Below are 23,526 nucleotides of genomic sequence, written 5' to 3'. Positions count from 1 at the left end.
TCAGAAGAGGTTGGTTTAAGCAACCCAATGACATTTGAAAACTCAAACTAATACAAAGAGATGAAGGTGACAGCAGCACATTATACTTCTAAGTCTGCCTCTCCTGCTGCTAGAAGGAAGCTGCCCCCACCTGTGGCTATGGGGGCTCCTTCCATCCCGGGTCGACTGTCTCTGCTCTCAGCCTCCAAGGTCCACCCTGAGAGCAGAGCTGGGACTAAACTGCTGATTGGTCATATTAGCCATGGAGATGACAGGACCTGGGCTCCAGTGGCTTTGAAAGGTTCTCATCTCCAAGAAATTCCAGGACCAGGGCCAGTGGTTCCTACAGTCCTTGAGTGGCCTCTGGGAACCACAGGGGGTCAGTTCCTTGACTTCCTGCTGAAAGCAGGGCAGAGTCAGAAGGAGAGGAGACTAGAAGCTCTACGGCCCTGCCTCTTTCCCCTGGCAGAGTTAGGTCTTCTGAGCAGGGAAGAGCAGCCACTGGTTGGAAGAGGGCATTGAAACTGCTTCAATCCACTGTCCTTTACTTCTCAGTCTCTCTTCAGTCTTAACCAACAACCAGAATTATGAATCCTGGACACCCTGAAAGTAGGACACATGGTTCACCAGTTCCCTCCCTCTGACCACATGATGGCCCTTTCTCCACCTGACTCCCAGCCCTGGCCGCACATTAACCTCTAAACACAGAGTGGCTGCCACAGCCCCACCTGGCCAATTCTTGGCCACATAGGAGCCTCAAAGCCCAATCTTTTGCCAGCCTCAGCTGCATCATTCTCTTTCCCTGATAACAAACTGACCCCACAACACTTGAGGGTGAGCTCTAGCCACCAGGAGAAGCTCTGAACCTGCAAATGGTGCACTGCTCCTGCCTAACCAGAAGGACACAGATGAATGTGAAGCTTGCTGGAGGCCAGCAGCTACCCCAAACCATGAGGAGCCTGGGCTCTCACACCACTCACTTGACAGCACAGGCCTGTCCCCAAACTGGGCATGAGCTTGGGTGCTGCCTGATGGCCCTGGCAGGCCTTGCATGGAACTCAGGAGGAGAGACCTTTAGCACCCCTGGAAGCTGGCACAACAGTTGTAGATGTCCAGCTGCCCAGCTCATCTCCAATGCCATGTGCTCCTGCCCAGGACAACAAGTTGCCCAGTCAGTCCAAGTCCACCCTCATCTCTCCAAGGGCAGTCATGGATTATTCTGTGGTTAAGGTTTCAAATTTTGCTCATGACAGAGGCAGAGTAGTGCCAAGTTGCTCAAGCAAGTATATCAAACACTCAGTTAAGTACAAAAAAAGTGCTTCAGAGTAAGAACTAGATCATACAAAGCTCAGGATGTACTGAAAATTGCCAAAGAAAAGGCACAAAAGAAACCAGTTGAGACCTGACTCTTCCAGTGCATCAGTTGTAGCATTGATTTGAAATCAACCCATGCAGACTCTAGTTCTTCTGAAAGCTTTGATTTTCCTCCAGGAAGTATGCATGCACCTTCTGCCTCCTCTTCAAAGGGAGAGAAAAAGCTGAGGAATTCCTTGATAATGAAAGCCTGTTCCAAAAACATCTCTGAATCCTTCACACCAGATGGCAGGATCATATGTGTAGGGAACACTGTTTGCATCCAGATTTACAGCTTCCATTGGCCATTGTTCATATCATAACTGTGGGACAGAAATTTATAATGGCCTTTTAATCCAAAAGGAGACCCATATTTCATGGTTTGAGTCTCCAACATCTTTCCTTGCTCTCTTGCAACCCTCCCCCTTTATAGAAAACTTCCAGTAAGAGAAAGGGCCTGTGTCACAAGCCTGTCAGAAAGGCAGCTAAGACTGCCAAGCGGCCAATCCCTGAAATGTGGGCTCTGTTGGTGCAGTTTGAAATATGAACATGGACAATAAGGTAGGCAAGAAAAATTGGAAAGCACCACAGATTTTCTAATCTAGTTAGCAATGACTCCTACAAATTGCCTGTTCAAATTGTAGAGAGAAATTGTACTGAATTGGCTGGTTTGTTTGTTTGTATGTTTTGGTTGGGCTTGGTTTTTTACTTCCATATAACCATTTTTTGACTGAGTAACTTATTGAACAAGCAATGAAATTTTGTCTTAAGGAAGTGAAAGTTAGTAGTATTCTTCAGTTGTGATGTAAAAAAAACCCCAAGGCATAGGAACCATAGCCTCAATTGAAAGTGAATTTTTGCACTTAAAAAAAAATTTTTTTTTCTTTATTTTCTTTGAAATGTTACATTAAAAAAAATGAGGTCCCCATATACCCCCCACCCCACCCAACCGACCCCTCCCATATCAACAAACTCATTGTGGCACATCCACTGCACTCGGCAAATACATTCTAGAGAACCGCTGCAGCACATGGACAGTGGCCCACATTGTAGTCCACACTCTTCCCCAGTCCACCCATTGGGCCACTACAGGGCACACAATGTCCAGCATCCATCCCTGCAGCAGTACCTAGGACAACTCCAAATCCTGAAAATGCCCCCACACCATATCTCTTCTTCCTTCTCCCGACCATCAGCGGCCACCGTGGCCACCCTCTCCACATCATTACTACAGTTTCTTCCCTTACTAATCACAATGATTCCCCAGCAGAACACCAGTAAGTTCACTCTAATCCATACTCTATTCCTCTGTCTTGTGGACCTGGGATGGCTATGTCCAGTCCCCTCTACCTCAAGAGGGGGTTTAGATTCCACATGGATGATGGATGCAATTCTCCTGCTTGCAGCTGTAGGCACTCTTGGCTCCCTGGTGTGGTGGTTGACCCTCTTCACCTCCCTGTCAGCTGGCCAGGGTAAGTCCAAGAAACCAGAGGGTAGGAGCTGCAAGTCTCTGAGGCCCAGGGCCTGGCCATCACATGGACAGTTCAGAGTTCCAGGTCTTCTGAATATGCACCAACCCAAATGCCAAACACAGGTCCAGTAAAACTATCAGAAGAAGCACGTGTAGAAAGGTTGTATCTGAGTCCAACTCCATCACACTCAGAAACACAATCTCCAAAGTCAGGCCAACTGACATGGCCCTGAACTCCAGAGCCATCTGCCTTGACCATAGAACTGTAAGTTGCTGCAGCCCTCTGGAGAACCAGCACCTGGGTTTCCATCTACCTTGGCTGTCTCTGGTACCCTGCTGAGGCATGCATAAGCATCACGCCCTGATAACCTCCCGGCTCTTTTTTGGAGACTCTTAGCCATATAAACGCACTTGTCCTTTCCATTCCTCCCTTTTTTATCCAAAGTCAAAAAGCAGTTTATAACACCTGATATTACATGTAGGCTGAGATATTCTGCCAGTCTGAGTTGACCTCTTTGTTCAAGATCTTTTACTAGTTACATCATCAGCTGGTGCTTGGTAGTAATCCCTCAGTGCCAGGGAGCCTCATCCCTGAGAGTCATATCCCATGCTGGGGGGAAAGCAGTGCATCTACATGCTGAGTTTGGCTTAGAGACTGGCCACATCTGAGCAACATGGAGGCTCTCAGGAGGTAACTCTTAGGCACCCCACAGCTATAGTCCTAGTTCATATTTCAGGCAAACAAGCTCATAATCAGAGCCATCAGTATCAAGGGCTCATTGTTGAACCTTCCATCTTTTTGGTCTTTGCCACTCCACTTGGGGGATTGTTGTTGTTCCACTGGGGAGTGTGGCAGAGCTCCCCTGGTCAGGAATTCAGCACTCTCTCATCTGTTGTTTCTAACTGAAACCACTATGAAAATATCCAAACCTTTCTATGTACCCTGTATACATGCCCTGGAGAACTCCCTCCCACCTGTGTGCAGCCCATCCAATGACACCCCACACAAGTGCTCCTCTCCCACCATAGTTGAACCTCTCTGTAGTCCAAAACTTCTTCAAAAAGGAAGCCCAATATATTGCCAGGCTCCATTAATAAGAAAATGGAATATAGTGATGGGTTTAAAGATTGGATATAGAATATATAGAAATTTAGAAAAATTAAATAAAGGAAAAATAAATTGGGGCATCAAAAAATGAAAAAATGAAAATGGTTTGTTTTTGACATTTTGCCTTTCATCACTGCTACAGGTGTTGCCTTGTATGTACAGTGGCAAGGCAATTTCTTCCTCAGTATCTGCCTCCTTTCTTTTTTTCCCCTGATTATTGAGTTTCTCTTGACATAAGATTTAGGTCACAGTAATTCACATATACAATATATGGTACTCCCACATATGCAACATCGAACCCTTTGTCCCTTCCTCAACAGTGATCTTTTTACATGTTCATATTATATTTGCTGCAGCTAATGTACAGATATTGAAATGAGAGCTTTCAAACATGGTTCCATTTGGGTTTACATCATGGTTTATATTTTAGACTATACAATTTTCTAAATTTTTAGTTATCTTATGTTTTACATTATGTTTTACATTTTAGCCTATAGACTTTTATACATTTTTGGTGTAATTTAACATGACCTATATCCATCATGGCATGATCTTGTGGAACACTTCCATTGCCCCACAGTTACCCTGATTCCATGTATTCAACACCTCTTTCTACCTCCTCTCAGGGCCCACCAAGACAATCAATCTTCATTACTTGAGGGACTATATTCAGAGATACTTGCAAAAATGTTGAGGGCTTGATATCCTTGACTGCCCTAACCTTTCAGGAGCCACCAATTCTCTCAAGAGATACAATTCCCTCTGTTTGAGAACATCAGTCCTCCCCAGGATGTGGGTATACCTTCACTCTCATTGTATGGGTCTCCACCCAATAATATAATCCACTGTGACAAAATGAGCACTCACACACTCCCCAGAAGCTTGCCCTGTGTCAGATGCTCCCTGCCCTTAAGCATCTGAAACAGGCAACCTTCCATGTTACATTCTCTAAAGACTTTTCTCTGCACTACAATTTCAACCACATATCTGACAATCTCCCATGATCAAATGTTCCGCTCACCCTCTGCTCAATTTCTTGGGCAATCTGACCCATCCTCTCATCCGTAGTGCCCCGAAAGCCCAGACAGCACCACCGTAAGTTATCCCTATGGCCCCATTTTATCCCTTCCCTGTACAAATACTTACCTCCAGCTTATCATAGATTTCACCCAAGTAGCTGTCAGCACAAAACCTTTCTCTACCCTCCAACTACTTTAAAGTTTATCATCCAGTCTCTAGTTCTCTGAGACAGCTTGGTTTACTTATTTCATATCAGAGAGGTCATGTAGTATTTGTCCTTCAATGCCTGGGTTGCTTCACTCAACATAAGGTTCTCAATATTCATCCATGTTATCACATGTGTTTGTACTCTATTCTTATAGCTGAGTAGTATTCCATTGTATGTATATACCACATTTTATTTATCCATTCATCTGTTGATGGGCATTTGGGTTGATTCCAACTTTTGGCAATAGTGAACAATGCTGCTGTGAACATTGATGTGCATATATCGGTTTGTGTCCTTGTTTTCAGATCTTCTGGGTATATACCCAGCAGTGGAATTTCTGGGTCATATGGCAAATCCATAGCTAGTTTTTTGAGAAACCACCAAACTGTCCTCCAGAATGGCTGGATCCTTCTGCATTCCCATCAGCAGTGGATGAGTGTTCCCATTCTTCCATATTCTCTCCAACAATTGTAGTCTTTAGATTTTTTGATAGCTGTCAGTCATATGGGAGTAAGGTAGTATCTCGTTGTTTTGATTTGCATTTCCCTAATAGCTAGGGATTTTGAGATTTTTTCATGTGTTTTTTAGCTATTTGTATATCATCTTTGGAAAAGTGTCTGTTCAAATCTTTTTCCCATTTTTAAAATGGGCTGTTTGTCTTTTTATTTTCAAGATAGAGGAGTTCTTTATATATGCATGATATAAGTCTCCTATCAGATATATGGTTACCAAATATTTTCTCCCATTGTCTAGGCTCTCTTTTCACTTTCCTGAAAAACTCCTTTGAAATGCAGAAGGCTTTAATTTTTAGGAAGTCCCATTTATCTATTTGTTCTTTTGCTGCTCATGTTTTTGGTGTGAAGTTCATAAAGCCCTTTCCTATTACAAGGTCCTGTAGCTGCTTTCCAATTGCAGGGGCTTTTTTTTTCTTTAAAGATTTACTTATTTGTTTCTCTCACCTTACCCCCCACCCCGGTTGTCTGTTTTCTGTGTCTATTTGCTGTGTCTTCTTTGTCCGCATCTCTTGTTGTCAGCGGCACCGGGAATCTGTGTTTCCTTTTGTTGCATCATCTTGTTGTGTCAGTTCTCCGTGTAGGCGGCACCATTCCTGGGCAGACTGCACTTTCTTTTGCGCTGGGCAGCTCTCCTTACAGGGCACCCTCCATGTGCATGGGGCTCCTCTACATGGGGACACCCCTGCGTGGCACGGCACTCCTTGTGCACATCAGCACTGTGCACGGGCCAGCTCCACACAGGTCAAGGAGGCCCAGGTTTGAATTGCAGACCTCCCATGTGGTAGATGGATGCCCTAACCACTGGGCCAAGTCCACTGCCTGCAGAGATTTTTAATAGCCAGTTTGTACATAGTATTTTTTTTGTATGTGTACACATACATACTCACAGGTAACATAAATATATGTAATAGAAAATATAGCTTGTCACTAAGACAAGTTGCAGACTTGGAATTGCAGATGAGCTGAAAGAATAGTACAGATATTTAATTAGTTTTTGTTTTGCTTTTTAATTAATGATCATTTAACCTTTCTATGCACACAATAGCATCAGAGTTTGATGCATGGGGTCAGACAAACTGAGATGCTCATTATTCAATGGCAGACTGTGGAAATAGCCTAGTATTTGGGATTAACACTGTTAAGGCTGGATACAGGTTTAAATGATCACTTCCTGTCTTCCAATGTGGATTTAACAAAAAGTCTCAAGCTTCTTGTTTGGAAAATTAATTAGGTTTGTTTTTTGATATATAAATAGCTGATTGCTAAATTAGGTCAGATTTTTCCTGTTTGCCAAATTTGGTCAGATTTCTACTGATTTGCTGCTCTAAATTCTTAGTACATGTCCTAGTAAATTACACTTTGTGAATTGTCTTATGTGTAGTTGTTGCATTTTGGAAATACCTAATTTGTAATATTTTTAAAAATATTTCCACATAAGGTATCTGTTTGCAGGTCAGAAAATGAAAAAATGTAATTGTGCAATGCTCTGAAAGGTGTAAGAACAAAAATAGTGAAATAAAGTTGACTAAATCTAACCAAAAAACTCTAAATGCTTACATTTAAACTTGGCATGAAGCTGTAAATGCTTATATTAAAAATGAGGAAAGATTTTTATATTAGAGACCTAACCTCAAACCTGGAAGAATTAGAGAAAAAGAAGATCAAGCTAAACCCAAAGCAAGTAAATAACAAGGTTTAGAGCAGAGGTTAATGAAATAGAATATAATAAAACAATAGAATCAGTGAAACTAAAACTTGGGTCTTTGAAAATGTCAATAAAACAGGCATACCTTTCTTTCAGCTTCTGACTACTCCATCTGTGGCTGTTCTCTCTGCTGGGCATTGATTTAACTTCTGGAGTCTTTTCCCTGTCTCTGCAGTTTTTTTCTCCATCAGTGTCTTTTTATTCTTCCATATATAAAGGACTCCAGTAGGAGGATTAAGACACACCCTGAGTCACACAATCTAATCAAAGGCCCTTAATGGAGTAATTTAATCAAAAGATCCCACCAACAATTGATTTCCACACAGGGAATTAATTAGCTCTAAGGACATGATTTTCGAGGGTCTAAAAATTCTCAGACTACCATGCCCCATAGTCCAACTATTAGATATAAATCCAAAAGAATGGAATTGCACAATGATATTCATAGCAGCATTATGCAAAATTGCAAAAAAAGTTGGAAGTAACCCAAGTGTCCATCAACTGGTGGATGGAAAAAATTATGGTATATTCATACAATGGAATATTATTCAGTCATAAAAAGAAATGCATATTTGATATATGCATTGTGAATATTTGAAGCTGTATATACCTCAGAAAAAGAAGCTCTTAAAAGCAATCCATTCCTATGGATACATACCCACAGTAAGTAGGGCCTTTTGATGAGGTTCATTCAGTTACGGTGTGACCCATCTCAATCAGGGTGGTACTTACTCCTATTTCTGCAGTCCTTTCTAAATAGAACACATTATGGAGAGAAAAAAGCCATGGTAGGAAGAAGCTGGGGTCATGAAACCTAGAAGAAAAAAAAGAGACCAGGAGAGGCCACCATATGCCTTGTCATGGGCAGAGGAGCCAAGAATCACTGTAGTAGTCTTAAAGAAGAAATCATAGCCTTGATGGATTACATGAGTTGAAATCATAGCCTTGATGGAATACATGAGTTAATGGATTACATGTATATATAGTACCATAGCACTGTAACCATGAACAGATAAATTCCCATTGTTTAAGCCAAACCCATTTCATGATATTTGCTCTAAGCAATCTAGGAAAATAAAACAGATTTTTGTACCAGGAGAGTGGAGTGCTGCTATTGGAAAAATGTGGAAATGGCATTGGAAATGAGTAATGGTTAGAGGCTCATACAACTGTGCAGCACTTGCTAGAAAAAGTTTAAAGATTACTTTCTAGTGTCTGTTCCTAGAAATATGGACACTAAATATACTTCCATTGAGGCCTTAGATGGAAATTTGAAAATGTTATTAGAAACTGGAGTTAAAGTGATCCTTGTTCAAAATGGCAAAGAACTTGGCAAAATTAAGTTCTGATGTTAGTGGAAGGCAGAACTTGAAAATAATGAGCTGGGATATTTAGCTGAAGAGTTTTCCAAGGTAACTATAGAAAGGGCAATTTGCCCTTCATTGCAGCTTATAATAAAATATAAGAGGAAAGGGAAAAGCTGATAACTGAATTCCTGAGCATAAAGAAACCAGAAATTGATGGCTTGGACAATTCTGGGCTTCCATAAAGCAAGTCCCTAGAGAACAGTGTCCATGTGAGGGTTTAACTGAACATGAATCCAATTAGACAGGCATTCCAGGGCAAGTCAGGACTTGCAGTGTAGTTACTCAAGTTGCAAGATCTGTATAAGTGGAACCACTGCCAGCCTGGATTAAAAGGGAGACATTGAAGACTAAAATCACTTCAAGGGCAGAAGCATGGAAGCTGAGTTCTGGACCAAACACAATTCACGCCAAGAGCATGGACACCTCATGTGTGCAGAAAATGTGCATCTGCCATAGCATTGGAGAGGGCAGGCCTTCCAGCCCATTGTTCAGGAAAATGCTACTTCCCCAGTGTTCTAGGAAGTTGGAACCTATGTCCCAAGATTTCTGACAGCCTAGATGTCATCTCAATGGTGGAGAGGGTGGTGCCTTCACCACCAGTATTTGGGGAGAGCATTTTCACAGAACACACACTTGGAAGGGTTGGGCTCCACTTCTTCAGGCCCATAGACCAAGACATCTTTCCATAGAGGACTCTCAGAGTATGCCCTTCAGGGTTTCATAATTGCTTGGAAACTCTAATCCCTATTTTCATTCCAACTTCTCCCTGTGGGAATGGGAATGTTTATCCTATGCCTGTCTCTCAATTGTATATTGGAAGCAGATAACTTTTTAATTAGGATTCCCAGGTCAACTGAAGGAGGGGAACTGTGCCACAGGACAGACCACACCCATAAACAATTTTAATGAGACTTTGTAATAAGCATTGTTTCTGAAATGATTTAAAGTCTTTGGGATATTGGGATGGAATACACATATTTTGCATATGGGGAGAACATGTCTTTAGCAGATCCAGAGGATGGACTGTGGTGCTGCAATGCTGTATGTGTCCCTGAAAATCACATTCTTAAATCTAATTCACTCCTGTGGGTGTGAGCCCACTCTAAGTAGGGATTTTTGTTATGGTTACTTCATTTAGGGTGTCACCAACATCAATCAGGATGGGTATTAATAAACAGAATGAATACAGAGAGAGAGAGAGAGAGAAAGCCATGGAAGCAAAAAGCTGAAATCAACAAAAAATTGGAAGAGAAGAGAGAGACCAGCAGATGCCACCATGTGCCATGTGGTAGAGGAGTCAATGATTGCCAGAAGCTGCTCTTCAGGAAGAAAGCATCACCTTGATGATGCCTTCATTCAGACATTTTTCTGAACTCTAACCTTGAATGAATAAGTTCTCATTGTTTAAGTGAACTTGTTTCATGGTATTTGTTTTGTGCAATCTAGGGAACTAAAACATGAGACAGTGGGTGAAGTTTGAAGACATGTTAAATGAAATAAACCAGACAGAAAAGGACAAATGTATGATTTCATGGATATGAAACTAGAATAAGGCTGTGCTGGGGAGTTCCTAAGCCCTGAGTAGGTTGTTTCGGGGGCTTGCAGTGCAGGAGGTGTCTGGAAGTCGATTTGGTGAGACAGTGATGGAGGAGATTCTTGCGAGAGGTGGAATTTGGGTTTCTGACTCAGAGGTCAGAGGTTCTGGGTGGAGCCTCACCCCCTAGGGCTGGCAGCTGGGCCATGGTGATCCCTGGGATCTTTGTTGTGTGGGGTGTTCCCAAATGCTGAGTGGGCTGTTTCAGGGACTTGCAGGGCAGGAAGTGTCTGGATGTCGATTTGGTGAGACAGTGACAGAAGAGATTCTTGCAAGAGGTGGAACTTTCCATTTCTGACATGGAGGTCAGAAGTTCTAGGTGGAACCCATCCCCCTAGGGCTGATGGCCCATCCACGGTGGTCCCTGAAATCTTTGTAGTGCAGCAGTGCTCCCAGCAGGCTGTTTCAGGGGCTTGCAGGGCAGGAGGTGTCTGGATGCTGATTTAGTGAGACAGTGACCAAAAAGATTCTTGTGAGAGGTGGAATTTTGCAGGTGGGATCCCTCCCCCTAGGGCTGGCACCCAGTTGTGGGGATCCCTGAAGGCTGTGTTCTGCAGTGCTCCCAGGCCCCCTGTTAACCAGATGTGTGGTTCCCAGGTCTGTGTCCCCTAAACCCTGGTGGCCCACACTCCAGAGACTCACACACCTTGAGTGTGCAGTGTCACAGACTTCCCATCCCTGAATCCACTGCACCCTGAGGTCCATCTGAGGTCCTTGATTACACTAGCCCTTGGCGTTTGTGTTTTGTTTTTGTTTTTGTTTTTTGTCTTGGTTGCTAATATTGCATTATCTCCTAGTCTTTTCTCCCATTTTCTCCCCCAAGGTCCTTTTTCATTTATTTAGTTTTTTTTTCCTTTTCTTTTTCTTGCTTGTTCCCCCCCCCTCTTTTCTTTGACCATCCCCTTTTTCTCCTCTTTTCTTTTCTCCTTAGTTTCTATTCTTTATATAATAGGTGCTGCAGGGGGCACTTCACACTTGCTGTGTTTCCTCATCCTCCATTTCCTCTTTTCTGTATGAATTGATTATGGCCACCTACACTATCCCCTTTCCCCCCATCTTGCTATCATCCATCATCTACTGTTTCTCTTACATTCCACCTCCCTTTCTTTGGCCTCCAAATTGTCTGACATTTAATTTCTAATACCTTTGTTCTGTTTTCTGTCTTTTATCCACTCTTGGTATTATTGTCTTTCTTTTCTCTTTCCCTCTCTCATAAAAAACTGGCTTTTTAATTCATACTATATTTCTCCCCATATTCAGTTGACTGTCTCATTATAGGTACTCCACTTACTGCTATAAATCTACACAACTTACATGAGTCTAATACCCATTCTCCCAGATCTCACATTGTTCCTCTGTTAACATTTATTACCAATACTACTTTACACATTTTCTTTTCTTACTCATTTTGCTTTCCCTGGCCCTAATATTTTCCTTCAAAGTGAACTTAGCAAGAAACAAGAAAATAGAGTAAGGAGAAAAAAGTGACAAAGAGAAGACATAACATTTATGCATGACAGCAACTAATTAATCCCCAAGACTAGACAAAGAAACTAAGGAACTGATTAAACCCATCAAGATAAAATGATGACCAGACAGCAACAAGAAACTACAAACCAAACAAATAATCAGGAAAACATGGCTGAATCTAATGAACAAACTAAAAACCAGGAAGGGGAGCAGAACATCGGACAAGTAATTAAAGATCTCAAAACATATATCACAGACAAATTTGATGAAGTAAAGGAAGAGGTTAACAATATGAAGAAAACACTTGGAGAAGAAATTGCAGGACATATGCAAAAAGATAACAGATATGATGGTGATGAAGACCACAGTTCAAGAAATCAAAAATACACTCTCAGCAAATACCAGCAGATTAGAAGAGGCAGAGGAGAGAATTAGCAAAGTGGAGGACAGTACATCTGAAATCAAACAGATAGTAGAACTGATTGATAAAAAAGACCGAAAAACTCCAGCTGGGACTTAGGGACGTGAATGACAGTGCAAATCACACAAACATACATATGCTAGGCATTCCAGAAGGAGAAGAGAAGGGAAAAGGGACAGAAGGGATTTTGGAGGAAATAATGGCTGAAAACATCCCAAATCTACTGAGAGAGATGAATGTACATGTCCAGGAAGCACAATGCACCCCAAACAGCATAAATCCCAACAGGCCCACCCCAAGACATATACTTGTCAAATTTTCCAATGCTCAAGAAAAGAGAAAATTCTAAAAGCAACAAGAGAAAAGAAAACCATCACATACAAAGGAGGCTCCATAATATTAAGTGCTGATTTCTCATCTGAAACCATGGAGGCAAGAAGGCAGTGATATGATATAGTCAAGGTAGTAAAAGAAAAAAATTTCCAACAAGGAATACTCTACCAGCTAAACTAGCATTCAAAAATGATGGAGAGTTCAAAATATTCACAGAAAAACAGAAATTGAAAGAATATGCCAATAAGAACCCAGCCCTTCAAGAAATAATTGAGTGTTCTGCAGAAACAAAGAAAAAAAAGGAGATGCAGACTTGGAGGAGAGTGAAAGAGCAACAAAATAGACAAAAAGAGAAGGAAACAAACAAAATATGACAAACACAAGTCCAAACAAAATATGGCTAACATAAATAATTCCTTGAAAGTAATAACACTGAATGTCAATGGATTAAACTCACCTGTCAAAAGATTCAGAGTGGGAGATTGGATAAGGAAATATGACTTATCTATATGCTGTCTACAAGAAACTCATCTTAGACCCAGGGATTCAAGGAGGTTGAAAGTGAATGGCTGGAAAACAATCTTACAAGCAAACAACAACCAAAAAAAGGCAGGAGTACCTATATTAATATCAGACAAAATAGACTTTAAATGCAAAACAATTGTGAGACACAAAGAAAGTTACTACATATTAGTGTAAGGGACAATGTTTCAAGAAGAACAAACAATCATAAATATTTATGCTCCTAACAAAGGTGCCTCCAAATATGTGAGTCAAACACTGGAAAACCTAAGTGAAAGAATAGGTGCATCTACAATTATATTGGGAGACTTTAATATGCCACTGTCAACTTTGGACAGAACACGTCAAGAGAATCAATAAAGAAACAAAAACTTTAAACAATATATTAGAGTAACTGGATTTAATAGACATATACAGATTATTACACCTGAATACAGCAGGATATACATTTTTCTCAAGTGCACATGGATCATTCTCCAAGATAGACCATATGCTAGGCCATAAAGAAAGGGTCAATGATTTCAGAAAGATCGAAATCATACAAAATAGTATCTCTGACCACAGTGGAGTGAAGCTGGAAATCTGCAAGGGCCAGAGGTGCACATTTCACACCAAGATATCGAAATTAAACAGTATACTCTTAGAAAAACAGTGGGTCAAAGAGGAAATTTCAAAAGAAATTAATAACTACCTTGAAACTAATGAAAATGATAACACAACATACCAAAACTCATGGCATGCAGCAAAAGCAGTACTGAGAGGGAAATTTATAGCCATAAATTCATACATCAAAAAGAAGAAAGAGAAAAAATTGAAGAACTAAATGCACATTTGGAGGAATTAGTAAAAACACAACAAAGTAACCCCACAGGAAGAAGAAAGAAAGAAAGAACAAAGATCAGAGCAGAACTAAATGAAATAGAAAATAAGAAAGCACTGGAAAAGAGGGACAAAACCAAGAGCTGGTTCTTTGAGAAGGTAAATAAAATTGACAAACCCTTAGCGAGACTAACAAAGAAAAAAAGAGAGAAGATGCAAATACACAAAATAAGAAATGAGAAAGGAGATATCACCACTGACCCCACAGAAATAAAGACTATCATAAGAGGATACTTTGAAAAACTATATTCCAACAAAAAAGATAATTCAGAGGGAATGGGCAAATTCCTACAAACACATAAGCAGCCTATATTGATGAAAGAAGAAACTGACAATCTCAACAAACCAATCACAGGTAAAGAGATAGAATCAGTCATTAAAAACCTCCCAACTAAGAAGAGCCCAGGGCCAGACGGCTTCACAGATGAATTCTACAAAACATTCCAGAAAGAACTAACACTAAATCTGCTGAAACTCTTCCAAAAAATCAAAACAGCAGGAACATTACCTAACTCATTCTATGATGCCAACATTACCCTAGGACCAAAGCCAAACAAAGACACCACAAGAAAGGAAAATTACAGACCAATTTCTCTAATGAACCTAGACAGAAAAATCCTCAACAAAATACTTGCTAACCGTATTCAACAACACATTAAGTGAATTATACAGCATGACCAAGTGGGATTCATTCCAGGTATGCAAGGATGGTTCAACAGAAGAAAATCAATCAATGTAGTACACCATATAAACAGATTGAAGGAAAAGAAACACATGATTATATCTATAGATGCAGAAAAAGCATTTGACAAAGTACAGCACCCTTTCTTTAGAAAAACACTGCAAAAGATCAGAATACAAGGAAATTTTGTGAACATGATAAAGAGTATGTATAAGAAACCCACAGCCACAACATCATTTACAATGGTGAAATCCTAAAATCCTTGCCTCTAAGATCAGGAACAAGAAAAGGATGCCCACTATCACCTCTTCTATTTAACATTGTCTTAAAAGTACTTGCTTGAGCACTGAGGCAAGAACCAGATATAAAAGCCATTCAGATTGGAAAGGAAGAAGTCAAAATTTCATTATTTGCAGAAGACATGATCCTATACATAGAAAACCCTGAGAGGTCTACAACAAACTTTTTAGAACTCATAAATGAGTTTCGTGAAGTCACAGGTTATGAGATCAATGTGCAAAAATCAGTAGCATTTCTGTACATCAATAATGAGCAAGCTCAGGGAGAAATCAAGAAACAAATACCATTCACAATAGTAAATAAAAAAATCAAATACCTAGGAATAAATTTAACTAAAGATGTAAAAAACTTATACACAAAGAACTACACAACACTGCTCAAGGAAATCAAAGAAGACCCCAACTAGCCAAAGAAATACTGAAAAAGAAAACCGAAATTGGAGGAAGCACACTACCTGACTTCAAAACATACTACAAAGCAACATTAGTGAAAACAGCATGGTATTGGCACAAGGAGAGACACACAGACCAATGGAACTGAATTGAGAGTTCTGATACCGATCCTCATATATATAGTCATATAATATTCGATAAAGCCACCAAACCCTCTCAACTGGGAGAGAATGGCCTCTTCAACAAATGGTGCCTGGAGAACGGGATATCCATATGTAAAAGAATGAAAGAGGATTACCATCTCACACCTTATACAAAAATCAACTCAAGATGGATCAAAGACCTAAATTTAAGTGCCAAGACCATAAAGACCTTGGAAAGCAGTGTAGGGAAGCATATACAAGACCTTGTAATAAGAAGTGGCTTCATGACCTTCACACCAAAAGCATGAGAAGCAAAAGAACAGATAGGTAAATGGGACTTCCTCAAAATTAAAACCTTCTGCACCTCGAGGGATTTTGTCAAGAAAGTGAAAAGAGAACCTACACAATGGGAGAAAATATTTGGTAACCATATATTGGATAGGAGACTTATAACCTGCATATATAAAGAACTCCTAGATCTTGAAAATAAAAAGATAAACAACCCATTTTAAAAAATGGGAAAAACATTTAAACAGACACTTCTCCAAAGAAAAACAAATGGCTAAAAAGCACATGAAAAAATGTTCCAAATCTCTAGCTATCAGGGCAATGCAAATCAAAACTACAATGAGATACCATCTTACTCCCATAAGATTGGCAGCTATGAAAAAAACAGAAGACTACAAATGCTGGAGAGGATGTAGAGGAATGGGAACACTCATCCACTGCTGGTGGGAATGCAGAAGGATCCAGCCATTCTGGAGGACAGTTTGGTGATTTCCCAAAAAAGTAGCCATAGATTTGCCATATGACCCAGCAGTTCCACTGCTGGGTATATACCCAGGAGAATTGAAAACAAGTACACAAACTGATATATGCACACCAATGATCATAGCAGCATTGTTTACTATTGCCAAAAGTTGGAATCAACCCAAATGCCATCAACAGATGAACAGATAAATATAATGTGGTATATACATACAATGGAATACTACTCAGCTTTAAGAACAAATACACCAGAAACACACGTGATAACATGGATGAATCTTGATATCCTTATGTGAGTGAAGCAACCCAGGCACTGAAGGACAAATACTACGTGACCTCAATGATATGAAATAAATAAACCAAGCTGCCTCAGAGAGCTAGATGTGGGGAAAAAAGGCATGCTGTTTCCATAGTAGCAAGTTTCTTTCTGACCACTGTCATGCTGTCCCTAGAGATATACATGCAGGTGGCTAATCTCTCAGGGAAACATAACATTCCAGCAGGACCTGGACTTCATAGTATGAGTTACCTGGGCAACAAGATTTATGAGTATATTTGTTTTAATAACATAATAGAACATCTTGAGCTTTAGTTACTATCTTATTCACTGTGCACCGTGCTTTCAAGAGTGAGGTAATGGGAATAGTTAGCTAGAATAGTTGCTGCTTCTCATGACTGCTTGGGGTATATAAAGAAGCCCCTGATATTAATAAACGTGTCTGATGAGCTTGAGGCTTCAATGCTCTCAGATCCCCTGATCCCAGTCTCTTTTTCTTTCATTCCTGATACCCTTCGGGTCCATGGCTCTGACACTAGAGACTGGATGATAGGCTTACAGGAAATTGGGGGGTAGAGGAAGGATGTAAGCTGGCACCTACATGGGTGAAATTTATGATAAGCTGGAGGTAAGTATTTGTACAAGGAAGGGCTAAAATGGGGGCATAGGGTTACCTTTGGCTGGGGCTTTGCGGGCTTGAGGGGGCTAGTGATGGGAGGATGGGTAATATTGCCCAAGAAATTGGGGGGAAGGTGGGGCAACATATGAACATAGGAGATTGTCAAGGGTTTGGTTGAGAGTGTAATGCTGAGAAAACTTTTTCAAAAATATAATGAGGAAGGTTACCTGCTTAAGATGCTTGAAGGGGATAATCTGATGCAGGACAGGCTCCTAGAGAATATGTGAATGCTCATTTTGCCAAAGTGGGTTATATCATTGGATAGAGACCCATATAATGAGAGTGAAGTTATACCCACATCATGGGGAGGACTGGTGCCCTCAAATAGAGGGAATTGTATATCTCAAGAGTGCTCCCAGTGCATTAGGGCAGTTGAGCATGTCAAGCCCTCAACACTGTTGCAAGTATCTCTGAGCATGGCCTTTCAAGCAATGAAGATTGACTGTCACAGTGGGCTCTAAGGGGAGGGGGAAAGAGGTATTGAATAGATGGAACCAATGTAACTGTGTGGGCAAAAGAAGTGTTCCACAAGAGTACACAAGGATGGATATTAGTCATGTAAAATTACGCCAAAAATATATAGGGGCTGATAGGCTAAATGGTAAATCATAATGTAAAACATAAGAAAATTAAAAATTTAGAAAATTGTATAGTCAAAAATATACCACAATGTAAACACAAATGTTACCTTGTTTGAAAGCTATTGTCTCAATATCTGTACATCAGTTTCAATAAATATAGGATGAATATATAAAAAGATTATTGCTGTGGAAGGGAAAAGGGTTTATGTTGGATATGTGGGAGTACTGTATATTGTATATATGAATTACTGTGATCTAAAACTCTTGTGAAGATAAGCTTAATAATTAGAAAAAGTAAAGAGAAAGATAGGATGTAGACACTGAGGAAAATACGTAAGTAGTTGCCTTGCCAATTTGCATACAGGGCAACACTTACTGCAGTGATGGAAGGCAAATTATCAAAAACAAAGCTTTTGCATTTTTTAATTTTTTGATACCCCAATTTATTTTTACCTTAATTTTTCTAAATTAATATGTATTCTATATCTAACCTTTAAACTCATCACTATATTTCATTTTACAATTAATGGACCTGGCAATATGTTGGCCTTCACTTTTCAGGAAGTTTTGGGTCACAGAGAGGTTCAACAATGGCAGGGGAGGAATACTGGTGTGGGATGTTTTTGATAGTGAACACATGGTTGGCAGGGAGTTCTCCAGGGCATATATCCAGGGTACATAAAAATGCTTGGATATTTTCATAGTGGATACAGTTGAAAATGACAACTGAGGGAGTGCTCAGTTCCTAGCCAGGGGAGCTCCCTCATAGTTCCTAATGGAACAGCAACAATCCCCCAAGTGCAACAGCAAAGATCAAAAAAGAAGGAAGGTCCAACAATGAGCCCTTGATACTAATGGCTATGCTTGTGAGCCTGTGCACCTGAAATAAGAACAAGGCCTAGAGCTGCAGGGTGCCTAAGAGTAACCTCCTGAGAGCCTCCATGTTGCTCAAATGTGGCCAGTCTCAAAGCCAAACTCAGCATGTAAATGTGTTGCCTTCCCCCCAGCATGGGACTTGACTTCCAGGGATGAGCCTCCCTGGAGCTGAGGGATTACTACCAAGTACCAGCTGATGGTGTAATTAGAAAATGACCCTGAATAAAAGGGTCAATTTGGACCAGCAGAATATCTCAGTCTACGTATAATACTAGGAGTTAAAAATGCTTTTTGACATGAATGAAGGGGGAAATGGAATGGGCAAATGAGTTTATATGGCTATGAGTCTCTAAAAAGAGCAAGGAGGTTATCAGAGGGGTTGCCCTTATGCACACCTCAGCAGAGTCCCAGAGACAGATAAAGTAGATACAACCCCAGGTATTGGTTCCTTTGAGGGCTACAGAGACCCACAGGTTCTATGGTCATGGCAGATGGGGTTTAGTGCCATGTCATTTGGCTCTACTTTGGAGTTTGTGTTTCTGTGTGATGGAGCTGGACTGAGATGTGATCTTTGTCCACAAGCCTCTCCTGTTACTTTTACCAGAACTGTAGTTGGTGCTGGGGTTTAATATATACCCAGGGGACCTGAATCTCTGGACTGACCATGTGATAGTCAGGCCCTGAGCCTCAACAGACTTGCAACTCCTACACTCTGGTTTATTGGACTTGCCCCACTCAGCTAACATGGAATTGAAGAAGGTCAACCACCACACCATGGAGCCAAGAGTGCCTACAGCTGAAAGCAGGAGGATTGCATCCAGCATCCATGTGGAATCTCAGCCCCCTCTTGATATAGATGTGGAGTGGACACAATCATTCCAAGGTCCACAGGATGGAGGAATAGAGTATGAATTAGAGTGGACTTACTGATAATGTATTCATGAACTATTGTGATTAGTAATCAAAGCAAATGTGGCATTGGTGTGAAGAAATTGCCCCTTGTGGCTGCGGGGGTATGGAATGGGAGGAAGAGATGAGATGTGGAGGTGTTTTTGGGTCTTGCAGTTGTCCTGGGTGATGCTGCAGGGACAGTTAACAGACATTGTATGTCCTCCCATGGCCCACTGGGTGGAACATGGGAGAATGTGGACTATGATGTGGACCATTGACCATGAGGTGCAGCGGTGCTCTGATATGTATTCACCAAATGCAATGAATGTCTCATGATGGTGGAGGAGATTGTTATGGGGGAGGAGTGGGGTGAGGGGGTTGGGGGTATATGGGGACCTCATATTTTTTAATGTAATATTAAAAAAATAAATAAAGATGAAAAAAGAAACTAGAATAACCAAACTTACAGAGTCAGAATCTAGAATGTAGGATACCAGAGGATGAGGTGTGGAGAGGGAATGGGAAATTATGGCTCAAAATGTACATGGCTCTTATTTGGAAATGATATAACTGTTTTGGTGGTGGATGGCAGTGATGGTGGCACAACATTGTGAAAGTAATTAAGAGCCCTGAAATAGCCATCTGAATGTGGTTAGAAGAAATGTAAAGTTCTATATATGATAAAAAAATAAATCTTTTACAAAACTCCAGGGAACTGCACTACATAAAGAACAAACCTGACCTTAAACCATAGTACAATTATAAAAATGTGCTCTCATCAATTGTAATATATTTTCCACACCAATGCTAGGTGCTAATATTTGGATGGTATATGGGAATCTTGTATATCATGTGTGATTGCTCTGTAAACCCACAACTTCTCTCAGAAAGAAAAAAAATGGTATTGACATCTGATAAAAGAAAAATTTGTAATGAAAACATTAATTTATTTTAAAAGTAGCCCCAGTAGGATGATCATGTCTTTTTTATATAATTTTTTAATTAAATTGTCTATTTTTTTAAAGATACATAAATCACAGAAAATGTTACTTTAAAAAATGTAAGTGCTTCCCATAACCCCCCCACACACACATTCCTCCCACACCAACAAGCTCTTCCATTATCGTGGCACATTCATTGAATTTGGTGAATACTTTTTGGAGCATTGCTGTGCCACATGAATAGTGGTTTACATTGTAGTTTATACTCTCCCACAGTACCTTCAGTGGGTTATGGCCCACGGGTTCCTGGCTTCCTCTTTCAAGATAGTCCCTCTCCCACTTCCTGCCTTGGCCCCTGTCTCCAAAATGTTTGCAGACTCAAGCTGGAACCACCTTGCATGCTCTTCTCTGTCTTCCTCCCTTGATGATGTCATGGGGTCCAGAACAGGTCACTGCACCCACTTGTAAATAAGCCAGCCTAAGGGACAATGGGGCAGGGGGGTGGGGGAGGGGCGGTAAGGGGGTGGGGGACATCTTTTTCCTGCATCCCATGGCACGAGCAGCCCCATGAAGCTTTTGTGTAGGTCTTTTATGTGGTGCAGTAAACTCACTAGGGCCCAAACAGACTTCCAGGACTGAGGGATTCTGAAGTTCTGCAGATAAAAGGCAAAACACCATAGTGATGCTTTGTAGCATGATTTGCAGGCTTCAGAGACTATCTTTCAGCTTTCTTCAAAGCAAGAGTTCTTTACAAATATATGTGCACTTTTTCTCCTACCAGGGAGAAGTCCAAGGAGTTTTCACCCTCTCTTTGGACCTCAATGTTGTGTTCCACCAACACTGTGCACCCCCAGAGCTACTCCTCACTGCAGATGAGCAGAGGACTGCCACCACATAAATACAGGGATGGGCAGATGCAGCCTCATGGCCTCAAGGACAAGCTTCAAGCAATGCTCTGAATTGCTGGACTACTGAGATTAAGCATGTTTAGGGGGCCCAAGGGTGTTACATAAACTCAAACGTGTTATGGAGAAGAGAGGAAAAATAAAGTGGGGGGGGGCACATGATTTGTCTCTGTAGCCTTGTATGTGTGAGAGAGAAACAGTGACAGAAGTGAGTGTAATGGATGGAGTCACAGGTCACAGATTCCCTTCAGCACAGTATGCTGGCCACTGCCCTGGCTTTGGAAGGCACCACACATCAAGGGGTAGATGGGTTACATGACAAGGACACAGGAGTCTAAGAGGTGGGTCTAGGGCTGTTTTCTCCATGATCTTTTCAATTTTTCTGTGTTTGAAATTTTCCATAATGAAATGATGGGGGAATACCTGTGTGTGGAAAACAGATGGGTAGTAAAAACAGTGTATGTGAACGTGAGCAGCTGAATTTTAAGGCATGGGGTGTGACCAGGTGCCCCACAGAGGGACAAATGAGAAGGGCCCCAGGTGGAACCCCAGGCAGGGTGATGGTTAGGGTAGGAGAAGCAGATGACAGGAGAGACCTGGGGAGAGGAGAGCAGACAGTTACCTCAGGCCTAAGGTCCCACGGGAGACCCAGGTCTAGGTGCTCCCTCTGAAGTCATCTCTTGGCCAGTCTGAGGCTACAGTTCTTGAACAAGATTCCCTTCAGGCACCGGGGCCTGGGTGTAGCTTCTCCAGCAACAGATCTGAATTCTTCTGTGCGGCGGCTTGCTCGGTCGGTAGAGGTGGGGTCTGGCTGCGGACGAGGGGTCGGTCCAGCTCTGGACGAGGGGTCGGTCCCGCTTGGGACGAGGGGTCGGTCCCACCTGGGACGAGGGGTCGGTCCGGCAGCAGACGAGGGATCGGTCTCACAAGGGGTTGCGCGGTTCGGCTGACGGGGTCGCCCGGCGAAGCCGGCGACGAAGGGGTCGCCCGGAGAAGCAGGCGACGAAGGGGTCGCCCGGAGAAGCAGGCGACGAACTGGGGACAAGGGAGGCCAGACCCTTGTCGGGGGCTCTCAGGACTGGAGGGCGCACGGCAGAAGAACTACCGTGGAGACAAGGTAAACACGCAAGTCCACTTTACTGAGGGAGAGGCAACAGTTTTATAGGGGCTGGGGAAGGCTGATTGGTCGAAGCCACGCCCTGTTCTGATTGGTTGCCGGCGAAAGGTCAGTGGGCGGTACTGGACGGGGGAGGGGTGGTGGTTAGGGATTGGCTGTCGCTGTTGCTGGGGGAAGGGGCAGGGTTTAGGGATTGGTGGCTGCTGTTGCTGGGGTGGAGGGCAGACTGGATTTTTCCGCCCACGCCTGGCTGTTGCTGCTGTCGGGGGAGGGGAAAAGGGCGGGCTGGATTTTTCCACCCACACCTGGCTGTTGCTGCTGTCGGGGGAGGGGAAAAGGGCGGGCTGGATTTTTCCGCCCACACCTGGCTGTTGCTGCTGTCGGGGGAGGGGAAAAGGGCGGGCTGGATTTTTCCGCCCACACCTGGCTGTTGTTGCTGTCGGGGGAGGGGAAAAGGGCAGACTGGAATTTTCTGCCCTGCGCCTGCGCAGGGAGAAGGAAGAAGAAGGGTGCCGCCCCACAAGGCATCCGGTGGCGCCATCTGGGAGGAGGGGCGGCCGTGGAAGCATGGCTGCCGAGAAGGGGAGACCCGAGGGCACTCTGCGCCCATGCCGAGCTTCCTTCAGGGGTGGCGGTGAGTCCGACCAGCCACCCTATTATGGGGGCAGCGGAATTAGGCCTACCGCGGCCGCTCCCCTGCCAGGCCAGCAAACCACACTTCAGCCCGAGGGGTGACCGCATTTCCCCCTTCTTTTCAAATAAGGGCCAGGATGGCAGCAGCAACAAGTAGCCGAGGCCCAAGAGGCAGTAAGCAATGAGGGAAGCGGGGCTGAAGAGGGAGGTGAGTATGACGGGGATACAAATGTACAATTTGGGGGGCAGTATCTTGCCATTGCAAGCAAGGGTGGCCAATGTCCAATTCTTGTTGATCTCGGTGGCTATAAGGTCCATCTGCTTGTTAAAAGTCCAGGATGACAGCGCGTTACAGGTAGTTGATCTCTTCTTGGCGGCGAAGAGCGGTACAGGCAG

General features: G+C 42.4%; 1 long non-coding RNA gene across 1 annotated transcript in view; it reads left to right on the top strand.

Moving 5' to 3' along the window:
* Positions 1-21,542, top strand: part of LOC131274729 (uncharacterized) — a 59,651-nt gene extending 38,109 nt beyond the window's left edge. Inside the window, exon 3 of the long non-coding RNA XR_009182003.1 lies at positions 21,257-21,542. This is a non-coding gene — a long non-coding RNA (uncharacterized lncRNA). The remainder of the gene's footprint in view (positions 1-21,256) is intronic.
* Positions 21,543-23,526: the final 1,984 nt, after the last annotated feature.

Source organism: Dasypus novemcinctus, chromosome 20, assembly GCF_030445035.2.
Source record: "Dasypus novemcinctus isolate mDasNov1 chromosome 20, mDasNov1.1.hap2, whole genome shotgun sequence".
NCBI classification, from domain to species: Eukaryota; Metazoa; Chordata; class Mammalia; order Cingulata; family Dasypodidae; genus Dasypus; species Dasypus novemcinctus.
Note: the sequence above shows the minus strand (reverse complement) of the source record. Positions and strands in the feature narration are given on the sequence as shown.